Here is an 18,931-nt window from a genome sequence, read left to right on the forward strand (position 1 = left end):
AACAACATTGTAAATTCATGCACTTTATATCTGTGTACATATACATAAGTCTCCATATAACTGTGCCATATTGCTAAATAATGTTCAAGGTTTGTAAGAAAATAATAGTTTGGAAGGTTATGTATATTTTTGTTTTGATATTAAAATAAATCCAATTACTTATCCTTGTATAGTGTTTTTGTATTGACATTGGCCGTTATCCTCTGCACATCATCATACCACTGGAAGAGCTGACTGTGATAATTCCTTCAGTCTCAGTGATGTTTATGGCATTGATATTTCTAGTGTGGCCGAGGGTTTATTGCAGGCTACCTTCCCCTGACCTGAGACTTGTCATTCTTTTCTGGGCCACGGTTAAAACACTGGGAGATTCGGACCTCTCTCTCTTCTTTTGCCTGCAAGGAAACAAAGGGAACGCTTGTTGGAAGTGAGGGCTACTCCATTTGCCGTAAAGCACAATCCCACCTTGTGTACACATTAAGGATTTACCTTGAGACAATTGCCAGCAGGGGGATGATCGAACCCATGGGGCCAGTGTGTGGGGTTTGGCCAGAGAGGTGATGGCTCAAATCATTCCATGTTGTGGCCCTCTATCAAGATTGCTTGCAAATGGAGATGCCCAGCAAGTGAGTTGAGGGATATTGGAAGAAGCACGGCTGTCGTTCGTTGAATTTAGTAGATGGAAAACCAGGTGATGCTTGTTTCTGATTTCCTGCCGAACCCTGGAATCCCCCTTTCCCATTGGACTGGAGTGCGCGACTTTCCAAAACAGTGATGTGATCACTTGGCTAACCTGTCGGTCATTAACCAACAAGAACTTGAAAATGGTGGAGTGCAGTCGGGAAAGGCACAAGCCCTGTTGTGCCATGTATGTTCAGTGATGACCATTAAAGCTGAGAATTTACCCTAAGATCCTACTATCCTTGAGGAAAAATAAATCCAATAACCTTCCATTGCTTTTTTTTTTTTGGTTTGGTTAACTTTTTGCTGCTATCACATGGAGGAAAAAGAAAGTGCTTTCTCTATCTGCTCATCCACATGATTGACTGTTAGTAATCCCAAAAAGTTGCTCAATTGCAACAATAATTGTTGTGTTATGCTGCTTCGGATAACACAGGGCTGCTACTTGATGCAGCCTTAACTAAAGAATGCTCCAGACTCTGAAATGAGTTCAACGTGTTCATTGAACTATTAACACCGTTCTCAAATGAGTTTGAGTCTCTGCTAATCTAACTGTAGTAACTCAGTCTAACTGTACCAGCTTGCTCTAAGCCACATGCTGGGGTGTGATGCTGCTGATCAACCCTGTCTAACTCTCTAGATGTCTGTCTGTGGAAAGAGGCAGGGTGTGAGTGTCTCATCCCTTTTATAGTGTTCATGTCATGCTCCTTGTGGTGATGCCACCTCTTGAGTGTCCTGACTGCCCATTGGTTGTGTCCTATTCTGAGTGTTCATTGGTTGCATGTTTGCATATCATGACAATCACCGTCATCTACAGCAGTGGTGGACAACTTGCAGCCTGGGGGCAACATGTGGCCCATCTGGGTTCTGAGTGCTGCTCACGAAACATTTTGTTGACTGTTGCCCATTGCCATGGTTACCATTATCCGCTGATTTCCGTCTGCCTATTTTTTTTCCCCTACCGCTATGACTGAAGTGATGCACAGAAAGCAAGGGCAAGTGAAGCCTGCTGATTGCACACAACATTTGACTGTGAGCCGTGCACTCCCTCTGCATCTAAGTGTAAATATTTATTTTGTTTTTACCACTTGAAGTTGTTGATGGTTCTATTTATACATAGATGATTAAGCATTTCCTATAACTTGTTATGAAATATTAGGTGTGCATTAGATGTATTCCATAGAATCCCTACAGTGCAAACGGCGGCCATTTGGCCCATTCAGTCTGCACTGACCCTCTGAAAGAGCGTCCTTCCTAGGCCCACTCCTCCTGTATTTCTGTATCCCACCTAATCTGCACAGTTTTGGATTGTTGGAGGAAACCAGAGCAACTGGTGGAAACTAACGTAGACACTGGGCGAATGTGCAAACTCCACACAGTCACCCAAGGCCAGAATCAAACCCTGGCGTTTTGAGGCAGCAATGCTAACCACTGTGCCATCCCTTATCTTATTCATGGGGCCAGTTAGTGAACAAGCTTGATTGCAGTCTTGCGGCCCACTGATGTGAAGGATGTGCCAGGGGGCCACCCTGCCCAGAGGGCAAGCACCTGGGGACATTCAATCCCCTGGGAGACGACCCCCCCCCCCCCCCCCCCCCCCCGAGTGCCATTCCATCTGGTCCCCGTTTGTGGAGACCAATACAGAATGGCGCTCGCCCGTGGTCTCCGATGCAAAGGGATAGATCCTAGCGCCTTGGGAAACTGCATATTCGAGCGAGACTAGCTGTTTTGCTCTTGTATGCAGATTTGCTAAAAAGTGATCCCACCCACAATAGGTGGAATTCACATCGCAACGACTCATGAGATCGCGCTAGATCTCGCGAGGTGTTGCATGGCAAGTAGATCCCGAAGTAGATCCCTGGCTTCTATTGGCCACATTGCGCCACGGCATGCTGCTTTTTGGCCACAGCGTGGCCGATCGCGTCCGTTATTTTATGCTGTGGTCTATACTCTGGACTCGAAGTAAGAAAAATGCATAAGAGGAATTTGGAAATGACTGGCTCCCCACAAAGACTCTCTTAATCCATTGGACCACTCCTAGAGTCCTAAAACCGAATGCACAGCTCATTTCCCAAATCTTCAATGAGTTTTCTGGCCAAATGCCTGTCCCACCTGTGCTTAAAACGATCAATGTCACAAGCTTTAATCGAGTAGTCCATTCCAAATCCACCACCTCTCTGTGAAGCCATTATTCATAGAACAGAATCCCTATAGTACAAAAGGAGGCTACTTGACCCATTGAGGCTGCACCAACCCTCTGAAAGATAATCCCTCCCAGGACTAATCCCCACTCCTATCCCCGCAACCCCACCTAACCGGCACATCTTTGGATTGTGGGAGGAAACTGGAGCACCCGGAGGAAACCCACGCAGGCACTGGGAGAATGTGCAAATTCCACTCAAACAGTTGTCCATTGAACATATGTCCATGATGCTGAGACAGCAGTGCTAGCTACCTTGCTGCCCGAATTTGCTCCGTCCGTTCAGTTTCCCTCCCTTGACCCGGATTTCAAATTCGCAGGTCTTCAGAGTTTCAATATGTTGATGGTCTTGAGGATCTTGTCTAACTAGAATCCTCTCTCTGATCTCCAGTGCAAGTAAGTTTAGTGTCTCTAGTCTTAGAATAGAATTCCTACAGTGCAGAAGGAGGCCATTTGACTCCTCGAGTCTGCATCAACCCTCTGAGAGGGCACCCCACCTAGGTCCACTCCATCTCTGGACACCGAGGAGCAATTTAGCATGGCCAATCCACCTAACCTACACTTGTTTGGACCGTGGAAGGAAACCGGAGGAAATCCAAGAGAAAGTTCACACTCCACACAATAACCCAAGACCGGAATTGGACCTGGGTCTCTGGCACAGTGAGGCAGCAGTGCTAACCACTGTGCTGCCCCTGTAGCTTAAGTTATTGTTCAGGTAACCCTTTGCTGGGTATATAACCCAACTGTGCCAGCCACTCACTGGTGACATAGAGAATAACACTGTTTAAAAAGAATTAAGAAATACATTTTTGGCCTTGAACAGGAGTAGGCCACTGAGCCATATGAACCTGTCCTCCTATTCAGTTAGACCGTTACTGAGCTGTAGCTCAACCAAATTTGATCACCATTTCTGCAGGTTACATGGTGCAATAGCCCAACAAAAATCTATCAGCTTGTCTTGAAAGATCTAACTCTCCCACAGGGTTGAATTTTCTCATTTTTGCAGAGTGCTGGCTGAAGCGGGAAGCCCAGTGTGCGGCTCTCTCGCTGGACTCTGAAAAAAACAACAACAACCTGTTGTAAACCTTGCCTACAATGGAGGGGATATCCCAATGTGGGTGGGGGGGGGGGGGGGGGGGGGGTCACGATATGGTGGGGAAGCACTTTAACGACTTTACAGTTTATTTAAATAAGGTTGCTGACATTTCTGGGTGGGAACCTTGTTATGTCACCAACGCGGGGGGGGGGGGGGGGAATTCTGAAAACGAGATCTCACCAGCAAGATTCCCGTTTTCATACACTCGTGCGATTGTACCCATGTCGCTGTTTGTGCTGGCAGTGAACGCGGGTGCAGAATCCTAGGCACAGTCATTTTGGGGATGCGAGGTCCACATTTCTACTCAACTTGTTTTGTGAAGCAGCATTCCTTCAGTTTGTTGCTGAATATTTAAGGTTCAAATTTCAATAACACCTCCTCGCCTGGTATGCACCATCTATAATTGAAAGGATCTGTCAAATATTCCTCTCTCTCTAGATGCTTGTGCCAAGGATCCAGGTTAGTTGTCTGACACCGTATGCTGCCAGAAAAGCCTTAGTCCCCGATCCTTGTTGGTCTAATGCTTCCCATGGCACACTGAGGGCAAGAACTCAAAAACTGCCACTCCTTTGGCATTAACCCACTTTGACATCCTCTCAAATAAATGGGCTTCTAAAAACTGCACCCGGTTTTCCATAGTGACGCTTTGGATCCATCTACTGACATCAACACATTTTCAAGGTTTTTTTGTTGTCTGTACCAATTGAACAACTGCTCCAACAGCACCGATTTGTGCTCGTGTTTAGCTATAATACTGATAGAGGCACCATTCTTAGTCAATATCACCACCACTTACATTCCCTTTGTCCTTTTGTCCACATCATCCTTGTCAATCTCCACTTATCACTGGCCCTTTATCCAGCCCCAATGCTCCACGCCCCTTGCCGGCACCCTCCGCGCCACACTCCCCCACCCACAACAGTGTAGCTCTCATCCTATTTTCAATTCTCTACCGCTTTGACGAAGAGTCATCCAGACTCGAAACGTTAGCTCCCTTCTCTCTCCACAGATGCTTTCAGACCTGCTGAGATTGTCCAGTATTCTCTGTTTCTGTTTCAGATTCCAGCATCTGCAGCAATTTGTTTTATAAAAAGATTTGAGGTTTCCGTGATGAGGTGTTATTTGACACGAATCTTTCTTTTGTATTTGTTTTTCTCATCTGAAAATCTCATGATCTGAGTAGCACAAAGTACCTCAATGTTTTCTGAATCATTGCATTGTCAGCTTCCAAGAAACTACCCACAGGCATCGCTAAACCCCCCAGGGAGGGGTATTTTACCAAGAACTAAAGTTACTGAAGGGCCCGTGCACATGATTTAAGGAATGGAAGAAATAGGAGCAAGAGTAGGTTTTACAAACCTTATCAGACTCTTACCTATCAGTAAGATCATGGCTGAATTCCTCTGTCAATCCACTTTCTTGCCTTATCCTATTGATTCCATCAAGGCCCAAGAATTTATCGATCTCTGCCTTCAATGTACTCATTGACTGAGTACATAGCCCTCGAGGGTAGGGTAAGTTCACAACCCTCTGTGTAAAGGAATTTCTCCTCGTCTCAATCCTAACAGGCTAGCACCTTACCCTGAGACTATGACCCTTAGTTCTAAAGTCACCAGCCTATCTCTCAACATCTACCTTTTCAATGAGACCACCTCTCATTCTTCTGAACTCCACAGAAAATGACAACCCTTTTAATGTTAACTGAACTTAAAACCACAAAACTTAAATCTATTTCAAACCCATTTATTTATCCATTAATTCTTGACGACGCAAACTGGACAAACAACCTATGAAGAGGTTTCATGTACTTTCCTCCACATCAGTAACACATGACACTAAGTGGTCACAGTCTGTGGTTAGACATTCTCTGATTAGCTAATGATTGGGCACCAAACATTGGAAACCACTTGTGCCTGTCTCCACGTCTAAGAGTCCTTTAGCAACAGATCACTCATTATTTCTTCAATTAGAGAGCTCTCAAATCTTGGGGATGTTCTTCATGTAGAATTTCCTTACAATTGTTTTTTTTTAAAAAAGCATCAAGGAATGAGGTTTGGGATTTGTAATGTTCTTGTCGATTTCATGGTTCAAGTGTCAAATGCATAGCAGACTCGTCTGTGCTGCTTGAACTTTTGGGTCAATTTGTTGATTGTATACTTTCTGTGCCAGTCACCCCACTCACCCACAGGAAGAGCAAAACAGGAAATCATGTGCAATCCATGAAAGTCATGTGCTATGCGTATGAAATTTCCCACTGGAGAACGCAGTCATTGGGAACGGCACCTTAACAGAGGGATTGAATTTCACTTGTATTTTAGGTTGATTGGTTACTAATGCCAGTGAATAAAAGAGCGATGTCTCAGGATTTGTAGACTGAGGGACTATTGACTTATCAACGAGATTCCACTGCGGGACACGGTGTTGTTGAGGTATGGCAACTGCTCAGTCCAAGATCGCAAGAAACTACAGACTGTGGTGAACTCAGCCCAATGCATCACACAAACCTGCCACCTTCACATCTGTATACACCTCTCGCTGCCTCAGAAAGGCAGATGGCATTATCAGAGACCCCTCCAACCCAGGCATTGCCTTCTTCCGGACCCTTCCATCAGGTAGAAGGTACAGAAGTCTGATGACTCGCACATCCAGACATAGGAACAGCTTCTTCCCCACAGCTACATGACTCCTCAACAACTCCCCCCTCGGACTGATCTGTTCCCTGTAAGAACACTGGGTGGGATTCTCCCCTACCCGGCGGGGCGGGGGGTCCCGGCGGGACGGAGTGGCGTGAACCACTCCGGCATCAGGCCGCCCCAAATGTGCAGAATCCTCCGCACCTTCAGGGGCTAGGCACGCCCCGGAGTGGTTTGCGCTCTGCCGGCCAGCGGAAAAGGGGCTTGGCGCCATGCCAACCGGCGCCGAAGGGCCTCCGCCGGCCGGCGCGAGTTGGCGCATGCACGGGAGTGCCAGCGCGTGCTGGCGTCATCCCTGCGCATGCGCAGAGGGCTTCGCTTCCGCACCGTGAATGGCGGACCGGTACAGCCTCCAGTGCGGAAGGATAGAGTGCCCCCACGGCACAGGCCCGCCCGCGGATCAGTGGGCCCCAATCGTGGGCCAGACCACCGTGGGGTCACCTCCCGGGTCCAGATCCCCCCGCGCCCCCCCCCCCCCCCAAGAGCCCCGGAGGCCGCTCGCGCTGCCAGGTCCCGCCGGTAAGGGACCTACTCCAATTTGGACCGGCAAAAGATGGGCGGGACTTCGGCCCATCGCGGGCCGGAGAACTCGGGCAGCCCCGGGGCCCATTGAGTCGCGCCGGACCTCGCCATTCTCCGAGGTGGGCGGCGCGACTCATGCCGGGCCAATTTTTGGGGGCCTGGAGAATTTGGAGGACGGCGGGGGCGGGATTCACGCCGACCCCCGGCGATTCTCCGACCAGGCAGGGGGGTCGGAAAATCCCGCCCACTATTCACGACACCCTATGCTGCTCTTGCTCATGTATTTGCTTTGTTTGACCCCTTGTTCCACACTGTAACCAATGTAACGTTTTGTCGATGTACCATTTGTCACTGTTCCCTGTTGATTATTCTTGTGTCTACTATGTACGTACTGTATACGTTCTTCGGCCGCAGAAAAATACTTTTCACTGCACTTCGGTACATGTGACAATAAATCAAATCAAATCATTCAGCTCAGAAAAGATAGATCACTCATTCCTATTGTGCCTTCAGCATGTCCCAAAGCACTTTGCAGCTATTGAAGGGCTTTCAAAGTGTAGTCAAATGCAGGAAGGAACTTCATTTTAATAAGCAAAACAAAGGGACGCACACAAGCCTAGGAATAGCAATGGCTGCTAATAGGGTGCGCACACTTTATGGGACAACTGCAGCTGCTGTTTTAGAAGTGGTGCTATCGTCTATTTTTAACGCGTTAATGCCACCATTAAAATAGAAGTTGAAAGTCACTTTGGAAAAATGCGCTAAGTGTATGGATTTCATTTTGAATAGAACCTGACTTCAGTTTTCTTTGAAACATCTGTTTATTGGAGTTTTTCAATTTTTACACAAAATCACACATAAGAAGCAAAAAGACCCCTCCGGTGTCAATGTGTAACACGTACAGCCCCAAACAACAGTCATCACGGCGTGAGGAACAAGAAGACCGGATGAATCAGGGACAAAATCCCCAACAGGCCCCCCCCCCCAATGGATAAGTGACCTGTCTGCACACAAGGACATAAGCAAAAACAGAATGACCGAAGAACAAAGAACAAAGAAAAGTATAGCACAGGAACAGGCCCTTCGGCCCTCCAAGCCTGTGCAGACCATGCTGTCTGACTAAACTAAAATCTTCTACACTTCCGGGGTCCGTATCCCTCTATTCCCATCCTATTCATGTATTTGTCAAGATGCCGCTTGAACGTCACTATCGTCCCTGCTTCCACCACCTTCTCCGGCAGCGAGTTCCAGGCACCCACTACTATCCTCTGTGTAAACATCTTGCCTCGTACATTTCCTCTAAACCTTGCCCCTCGCACCTTAAACCTATGCCCCCTAGTAATTGACCCCGCTACCCTGGGAAAAAGCCTCTGACTATCCACTCTGTCTATGCCTCTCCTAATTTTGTAGATTTCTATCAGGTCTCCCCTCAACCTCCTTCGTTCCAGTGAGAACAAACCAAGTTTATTCAACCTCCTCATAGCCAATGCCCTCCATACCAGGCAACATCCTGGTAAATCTCTTCTGCACCCTCTCTAAAGCCTCCACATCCTTCTGGTAGTGTGGCGACCAGAATTGAACACTATACCAAGTGTGGCCTAACTAAGATTCTATACAGCTGCAACATGACTTGCCAATTTTTATGCTCAATGCCCCAGCCAATGAAGGCAAGCATGCCGTTTGCCTTCTTGACTACCTTCTCCACCTGTGTTGCCCCTTTCAGTGACCTGTGGACCTGTACACCGAGATCTCTCTGACTGTCAATACTCTTGAGGGTTCTACCATTCACTGTATATTCCCTACCTGCATTAGACCTTCCAAAATTACCTAATTTGTCCGGATTAAATTCCATCTGCCACCTCGCCGTCCAAGTCTCCAAACAATCTAAATCCTGCTGTATCCTCTGAAAGTCCTCATCGCTATCCGCAATTCCACCAACCTTTGTGTCGTCTGCAAACTTACTAATGAGACCAGTTACATTTTCCTCCAAATCATTTATATATACTACGAACAACAAAGGTCCCAGCACTGATCCCTGCAGAACACCACTAGTCACAGCCCTTCAATCAGAAAAGCACTCTTCCATTGCTACTCTGCCTTCTATGACCTAGCCAGTTCTGTATCCATCTTGCCAGCTCACCTCTGATCCCGTGTGACTTCACCTTTTGTACCAGTCTGCCATGAGGGACCTTGTCAAAGGCCTTACTGAAGTCCATATAGACAACATCCACTGCCCTACCTGCATCAATCATCTTTGTGACCTCCTCGAAAAACTATCAAGGTAGTGAGACACGACCTCCCCTTCACAAAACCGTGCTGCCTCTCGCTAATACGTCCATTTGCTTCCAAATGGGAGTAGTTCCTGTCTCGAAAAATTCTCTCCAGTAATTTCCCTACCACTGATGCAAGGCTCACCAACTGTAGTTCCCTGGATTATCCTTGCTTCCGTTCTCAAACAAAGGAACAACAGTGGCTATTCTCCAGTCCTCCGGGACATCACCTGAAGACAGTGAGGATCCAAAGATTTATGTCAAGGCCTCAGCAATTTGCTCTCTAGCCTCCTTCAGTATTCTGGGGTAGATCCCATCAGGCCCTGGAGACTTATCTACCTTAATATTTTTCAAGACGCCCAACACCTCGTCTTTTTGGATCTCCATGTGACCCAGGCTATCTACTCACCCTTCTCCAGACTCAACATCCACCAATTCTTTCTCTTTGGTGAATACTGATGCAAAGTATTCATTTAGTACCTTGCCCATTTCCTCAGGCTCCACACATAGATTCACTCGCCTGTCCTTCAGTGGGCCAACCCTTTCCCTGGCTACCCTCTTGCTTTGTATGTACGTGCAAAAAGCCTTGGGATTTTCCTTAACCTTATTTGCCAATGACTTTTCATGACCCCTTTTAGCCCTCCTGACTCCTTGCTTAAGTTCCTTCCTACTTTCCTTATAGTCCACACAGGCTTCATCTGTTCCCAGCCTTCTCGCCCTGACAAATGCCTCCTTTTTCTTTTTGACGAGGCCTACAATATCTCTCGTTATCCAAGGTTCCTGAAATTTGCCGTATTTATCCTTCTTCCACACAGGAACATGCCGGTCCTGAATTCCTTTCAACTGACATTTGAAAGCCTCCCATATGTTAGATGTTGATTTACCCTCAAACATCCACCCCCACTCTAGGTTCTTCACTTCCTGCCTAATATTGTTATAATTAGCCTTCCCCAATTTAGCACATTCACCATAGGACCACTCTTATCCTTGTCCACCAGCATTTTAAGACTTACTTATTTGTGGTTATTGTTTCCGAAATGCTCCCCTAATGAAACTTCTACCACCTGGCTGGGCTTATTGAGTTATTGAGTTGTCCTCCCCGCAGTACAGCTGTGATATTCTCCCTCACCAGTAGCGCAACTCCTCTACATCCCCCTCTATCCTGCCTGAAACATCTAAATCCTGGAACGTTTAGCTGCCAATCCTGTCCTTCCCTCAACCAGGTCTTTGTAATGGCAACAACATTATAGTTCCAAGTACTAAAAGTTCATCTGCCTTACCTGTCATACTTCTTGCATTAAAAGATATGCACTTCAGGCCACCAGTCCCGCTGTTTTCAGCAACATCTCACTGTCTGCGCTTCCTCAGAGCCATACTGGCTCTATTCCCTAGTTCTCCCTCAATTTTTTCACCTTCTGACCTATTGCTCCACCCAACCCCAGCCATACTAGTTTAAACCCTCCCGTGTGACACTAGCAAACCTCGTGGTCAGGATATTTATGCCTCTCCAGTTTAGATGCAACCCTTCCTTCTTATACAGGTCACACCTGCCCCGGAAGAGCTCCCAATGGTCCAGATAACAGAAACCCTCCCTCCTAAACCAGTTGTTTAGCCATGTGTTTAGCTGCTCTATCTTCCTATTTCTTGCCTCGCTGGCACGTGGCACAGGGAGTAATCCCGAGATTACAACCCTAGAGGTCCTGTCTTTTAACTTTCTGCCTAGCTCACTATACTCCTGCTGCAGGACCTCATGCCCCTTCCTGCCTATGTCATTAGTACCAATATGTACAACGACCTCTGCCTGTTTGCCCTTCCCCTTCAGGATGCCTGCTACCTGTTTGGAGACATCCTGGACCCTGGCACCAGGGAGGCAACATACCATCCTGGAGTCTCTTTCATGTCCACAGAAGCGCCTTTCTGTGCCCCTGACTATAAGAGTCCCCTATGACTATTGCTCTTCTGCGCTTTGACCCTCCCTGCTGAACATCAGAGCCAATCGTGGTGCCACTGCTCTGGCTGCTGTTGTTTTCCCCTGATAGGCTATTCCCCCCAACAGTATCCAAAGCGATATACCTGTTTGAGAGGGGGACAACCACAGGGGATTCCTGCACTGGCTGCCTGCCCCTTCTGGTGGTCACCCATCACTCTGCCTGCATCTTGGGTGTGACTACATCTCTATAACTCCTATCTATGACGCTTTCCGCCACCTGCATGCTCCTAAGTGCATCCAATTGCTGCTCCAACCGAACCACGCGGTCAGTGAGGAGCTGCCATTGGTTACACTTGCTGCAGATGTAGTCGACCGGAACGCTGGAAGTGTCACAGATCTGCCACACCTCACAGCTGGAGCACTGCACCCTGCTGAGTGACATTTAAGCACTAATTAATATATTTAAAATAAATACTTTAATTATTGTTAGATTGAGTTACAATTAACTATATGGCCCTGACGCTAGATGATTTTTACTGTAAAATTAAATGCTAAATACCGATCTCTGCCCTCAGGTTTAGTTACTCCTCTATCTAGTTAATCAATTAGATTTTTTTTGCAATTTTTTTTTCAAATTTAACAGATTCCAATCAATCAGGTCACAGCTTTACTGTGATGTCACTTACAGACCTCCCCCCCCACCCCCAACCACAATTTGAAAAGGTAGTAAAAATAAAAATCACTTACCTTCCCAGGATGCTCTCTGGTTCTCTCCCTGCAGATTAACAGTTACAGAAAGAGAACAAAACGGTAGGGAAAAAGCACCTACTCCCATTCTGCACCGAATTACCTCACTACACCAAATTACCAAGTTCCAATTCCCACGCTGGATGTGTCTCACTCACTCAGGGTGTGTCTCCCATCACCTGCGCAAAGCTTACTGAGTGCGCTTTCTATCTGTCTTCTTTCCTGATTACCTCACTGCACCAAATTACCAAGTTCTAATTCCCACTCTGGATGTGTCTCACTCATTCAGGATGTGTCTCCTTCACCTGCGCAAAGAAGAAAATAATACCCCCAAGCCCCAGTCTGAAGGGGAATTCGGCTAACTCTTGTGCGGTCAATTCCAGCCCCACTTGGCCCGGAGTCGCAACACAATTGAAATGAACAAATAATTCTTACAAAATACCCGAAGTCTATGGCCTATGACTGCCCAATAATTACAGTCACCAGGTTTGTAAATTTAAAAACAATTAACTTTTATTAATAATAATAACTATAATTAAATATGCAGCAAAAACAACTGGTAATTCCTACCCCCCCCCCTCTTTAACTTGTGCCTCTGTATACGCACACACCAGACAGACAAACACAGAGGGAAAGAGGGATGTAAAAATAAATTTGAAGGTAAAAGTATAAGAGTCTTTGTTTCAGATAGTTGTCTCCTGGTACACCTTTATTCTGTCTAAGCTTTCAGTTCAAAGTTTATTGCTATCAGACTGTAATGGTTTTCACTCTAGATTCATCCAGGCTTCAAGAACTTCTCTGCAGGTTCACAAATCAGCAGTAGTCGGTATCTCTGGAGAAAGAAGAGAGATACATACAGCTGCTCCTCTCAGCAACCAGGATCCTACTATCACTTCCTACGTCCCCCGGAAACCATCCCACTCGGATAGGGTCCAATCACCACCTGTTGCCGGGCAGAATACAGCCTTTGACCAATTCATTGGCCATCATCGAGCCAATTGAACTGAATCCCTCCGATCTCTTGGGTGCCAATATGTCTGAGGGCGCGATTCATCTAAAAGGGAACAAAGTCCCATAACGAGCACATTTAGCTATGTGTTTCCCGGTGCTCGCAGCACCGTTATGGCATTCACGTTAAATAAGGGGCCTCAGCGGGGAATGCCCGGGCGAGGCTGCATATGCCCCACTTTCTACACCGAGGAGCTCCGCTCGCTGGAACTCCTCAGTATAGTGAGTGGCCCCTGACACACTATGGGATGGTCCCCAGCCCACGGCACCTCCCGCAACCCTCCAACACCTGCGCTGGGCTGTTTGAGGGTCACCAGCACACATAATATGCCAACCTGGCACCCTGGAAATGCCCCATGCCAGCACCACTTGGGCAGCTTGGCAGTGCCAGGCTGGCACATAGGTGGCACTGTCAGGGTACATGGGTGCACACAGACAGTGACCGGGGCCGGGATCGAAACCGGTGCCGTGAGGCATCAGTGCTAACTGTGCGCCACCGTGCCGCCCACACCCTGAGTTTTTTCTGTTTCGAAGCTAAATCTCCATAACACAGTGTACTATTTTGCAATTTTTGAGTTCCTCACTTCTTCTGCTTGACTTAAAGACATATGTCCATTACATATCCATGGATCAAAATGAAAACCACAAAATAAGAGAAATGGGAAATAAGGAAATCAACAGGAGGGGAGACAACACAATTTGGACTCTTCTCCAGACCTAGACTGGAACAGGCAGCCACCCTCACATTCGAGATGGCAAAACACAAAGACAAATTCAAGGTGAGGACGGGGCACAACCAGGTCCATGTTAACACCCAGGGTCTCACATAGAGAAAGTAAAAAGATAGCAAGAACAAGAGCTAAGAATTGAACCCTCACAAGCCCATTTCCCAGCCCCCATGACCCAGGACAAAACAGATCATCGAACCAGCAGCACCAATACTGCCTAAGAGGGCAAAAGGGAACCTTGGGGTCAAGACCCAAGACTCCGGAGGAAAATAGCATGGTCCTAGTCAGAGAGATCAGGGCGAACCCATACCAGGATGGGAGGGCCATCAGAGCATCAAAACAAGGAAAGGATTCGGCCACCCAAAAAAATCCAAAAATGTAAATCTGTTTGTCCATGCCACCAAGGTCCACCTTCCAAAGCTACACCATTAGCCCACAAGGGCATCAAAACTAAGAAGGATAAAAGTAACGTTCTAAACGCCTCGCCAGGTCTGAACAAAAATGGAAAAGAAGGATTAGAACGAACCCCTTGGATCCACCATATTGCAACAAAACAAAGTAGGCCAACCAATCACCACATGGGTCCGCCGAACTCTCAGGAGGAGATAACCAAGCACAAGGACTGGGTCCGACCTACCCAGTCTCTATGTCTCTCTGAATGTGGATCACCCCCAAAGAGGCGCCATCAGTCGAGGATAAACAGGATATTGACCGGAATACTGGGGCTGGCCGAGCCCAGCGCTGCCACAAGAATAGAGATAAGAAAGAATTAGCCCCTGAGACTACCATGACAACCCCCCCCCCCCCCCTTCCACCCAATACCTCCACAAGGCTAGACCTGGCCGGTCCCATGCGAAATACAGCACCTAAAGAAACCTTCCCAAGAGGGACCACCCCACCAGACACAAGGCCTCACAAAATTTCGGATATAAGAAGTCAAAGAAGGAGACCCAATACAGAATAACTGACCTATTCCTCCCTAAAGGAAAGCTCGACATGTCCCAACCGCAACAGGATCAAACACAGTCCGACTGGGCCCAAAGAAGAATAAGAACAGGATCAGATCTGACTCCTCGAAGATTGCTTGGACAATACTAACCTTACACCCTCCACACCTCACCCCGCTCTCTATTGCTTCACGGCGCCAGAGTTCCGGGTTAAATTCCAGCTTGGGTCACTCTCTGTGCAGAGTCTGCATGTTCTCCCCATGTCTGCATGGGTTTCCTCCGGGCGCTCCGGTTTCCTCCCACAAATCCCGCATGTTAGGTGGATTGGACATTCTGAATTCTCCCTCTGTGTACCCGAACAGGAGCCGGAATGTGGTGACTAGGGGCTTTTCACAGTAACTTCACCGCAGTGTTAATGTAAGCCTACTTGTGACAATGATAAAGATTACTATTATTGTCTCCCCCCCCCCCCCACCCCCAAGGATGCAAAAGTTTAGGAAACTGCACAAATCCCACATACAATATCCAGCTTGACATGATACAACCTTATTAATGTAGGATAATTGAAGGTGCAAGACATCACCCCCAAAAAATTCACTTCCCTGCAAGCAGGTAAAATAGCAACATTACCAGACAAAATCATGATTATCAGGGCGTATAGTCCAGGATCACAACTGGGAAGCGAGGTAGTCCAGGATAAATGATCATTCCACTGGCACACAAAGAAAGTAGGCATCAAAAATAAAGCAGGATCGATAACAGAGATCATCCTTCAGCATCTTCCTTGGATTTCACTGATTGGAACACGAGCTTCAATACTTCCAGCCTGCTGGAATGACCGGGCCCAGGCGGTCAACAATCTTCGCTGCCGCAGGGAAGGATAGCTCAGCTGGCTCAGGCAGTCCTTACTCCTCTCAGCCAACACCTGGAACAGGCCCACACGGAACCAGAGGTTGGAAAGCCACCCTAACCCCAGGATTCAGAGACAGAATTAATGATGCTCCATCGAACCTGAGCAGCCAGATCGAGATTCCAGAAACATGGCAGCCAGTTCTCGAACCCGGCTGGGAACCTCTCCACTGTCTCACCAGGGCCACCAGGCTCAGCAGGGCCACTCACCGGCTCCCCCTCGTCCTTGTCTGCACCCCTCAGGACGGACGATAGGCCATGCAACAGGACCCTAACAGTGAGGAGGCCGGATCCCAGCCGGGACAATGCTTTCTCCATCGGAAGAACCTCTTCATACGCCATCATGGCCCCCATAAAGACACCTCGCAACCTCTGAAACTGGGTCTTGATATCCCTCATCGTGGAGTCAAGCCATTCAGATGGATTAACATCATCCGCCAGTGTACACTCAGGATGGGTATCCTCCCTCCCAAAGGAAGTTGGGTCACCATAGACAGTGCCCCACATCAATTCCTTCCAGCTGTCATGAAGCGACAAGGATTAAAGCCTTTCAATTCGATTCAGTAAAGCTGAGACACTAACCAACAACTCCTGGTGCATCACACTAACCATGTCGAACCAACAAAGACAGCTGAAGTCCTGTTCATTCACCTGAGGAAGGAGCTGTGCTCCAAAAGCTAGTGGTTTAAGGTCATAGAACATACAGTGCAGAAGGAGGTCATTCGGCCCATCGAGTCTTCACCGACCCACTTAAACCCTCACTTCCACCTTATCCCCATAACCCAATAACCCCTCCTAACCTTTTTGGTCACTCAGGGCAATTTATCATGGCCAATCCACCTAACCTGCACGTCTTTGGACTGTGGGAGGAAACCGGAGCACCCGGAGGAAACCCACGCAGACACGGGGAGAACGTGCAGACTCCGCACAGACAGTGACCCAGCGGGGAATCAAACCTGGGACCCTGGCGCTGAGAAGCCACAGTGCTATCCACTGGTGCTACCATGCTGCCTCGAGACAAACCTTGTGGACTTTAACCTGGTGTTGTAAGACTTCTTACTGTGCTCACCCCAGTCCAACGCCGACATCTCCACATCATGGCAACAAAGATGTGGCCAAGAATAAAATAAAAATTGAAAGATGAGCAGGGCTGGAGCTCGTGAAAAGCTAACCGTGCTGACATCACGTGATACCCCCATGAATTCAGTTTTTAAAATTTGGAAATAAAAAGCTGGTAAAGCTGGTGACCATGAAGTTATTGTTTATTTATTTTTATTCCTTTATCAGAGTTACAAAGCCAGAGTTCAGAGTGTGGACGGGGCAAACCCCTAATCCAGCTCCTTGCCTGCTCCAAAAAACAATTCAAATTCAATCCAATTCATGGTCCCCACAAGAGACATACCAGATCCAGGCATTAGACCTGACCTCACACTCATCTTAGCCAAAAGGCCATGAAGCGATCGACCATGAAGTTATTGGATTATTGCAAAACCTCCTGCCCTTTAGGAAAGGAAACCTTTCCCCCTTCCCTGCTCTGGGTCTACATGGGACTCCAGTCCCACACCAACTGTCCCTTGATATGGTTTAGCAAAGCCACTCAGCTGTGCTGGGGTTAGGCAAGCAAAGTTGCTCTTGCCAGCAATTCCCACATCCTGAGAATGAGTGAAGAAAACATCCTGATTTTTTCGATGAGCAAGGCACACACTGCTTATCGAAAACCTGTTATAATACCCTTGATATTTTTTTTCTCCCCCCCTTTTTATGTGTCAACATAACTAACTTTAAAAAAAAAAAATTTTGAATACCCAATTATTTTTTTCCAATTAAGGGGCAATTTAGCGTGGCCAATCCACCTAGCCTGCACATCTTTAGGTTGTGGGGGCAAAACCCACGCAAACATGGGGAGGATATGCAAACTCCACACGGACAGTGACCCAGAGCCGGAATCGAACCTGGGACCTCAGCGCCATGAGGCAGCAATGCTAACCACTGCCACCGTGCTGCCCAACATAACTAACTTGACTTGAATCTTTCAGTTCTAATTAGAAGCTCTGTACCCAAATGTGCCTTCACAGTCGATGGTCCTGATGGATGTTTCCTGCACTTCAAAATTGGTGATCCCTTTGTGATCTTAAGTGTTGATTTTCTAATACTAGTTCCGAACATGTGACATGATTTGTGTGATACCACCCACTTCACAAATTTACTTTTGATCTATAAATGGATACTGTGCACCATCTAGTGGTTCATCAATAGACTTCAGCCAAACAAAATGGTTTGCTGCAAACCCGTGTTCCTGAGTTTACAAAAACAATATTTAGGAATTTTTTAGATCCTTTTAAAAATATCAAAACTTTTAATTACATCATTTTAGGACGTGATGCATTAAGCATTCAGCAGAATTATTCCAGAATGTAAAATGATTTACCTTGTTGAGGTGTTACAACCTGGTGTTGTAAGACTTCTGATTGTTGTGGTTAGAAAGTGGAGAGATGATTTAAAATAATTATAATACATAAACCATTTCCCCTGGTGGTGGAACCAAGGACAAGGGGGCACAATCTTAAAATTTGAGATTGGTAGTACGGGAGTAAATCAGGAAGCACTTCTTCACACAAGGGTGGGAAGCTCTCTTCTCATTAAAAGCTATGGGTTCAGGATCAATTCAAATTTTGAAGACTTAGATTGATCAATTTTCATTAGGTAAAGTTGTCAAGGGGTGTTGGAGAAAAGACAAGTAAACGAAGTTGAGGTACAGATTGTCCGTGACCTAACTGATTGGTGTAACGGGCGCGAGGGGCTGAATGCCCACTCGTGTTCTTGGATCCTTTGAAGTAGAGAACGTCATTTCTGTGCCACCTGGGGCAGAAAACATGACATTTTCCTACTTACCATGAATTGCGTTCATATCACTGTCAATGCAGAGTGTCTTTGATACCATCTCTAATCAACAGTAATTATAAGGAGAACCTGCTTTCAGGAACTTCTCGTTTATTATTAACATGCAGACATACAACGAACAAGCAGAAAAATAGCCAGGTAGCCAAGAATCAGGGGAAAGTAGCCGAGGCAGGAGAGGGAGGGATTGACCGGGGCGGGGGGGGGGTAACAGCAAACCTAAGAGAAAAGAAAGGCGAACCACAGGAGAAGGGGAGGTGGGAGGGAAGGGGGCGAAGGGGGAGTAGGGGGGGAAGAGGGAG

The sequence above is a fragment of the Scyliorhinus torazame genome, chromosome 6 (assembly GCF_047496885.1).
Source record: "Scyliorhinus torazame isolate Kashiwa2021f chromosome 6, sScyTor2.1, whole genome shotgun sequence".
NCBI classification, from domain to species: Eukaryota; Metazoa; Chordata; class Chondrichthyes; order Carcharhiniformes; family Scyliorhinidae; genus Scyliorhinus; species Scyliorhinus torazame.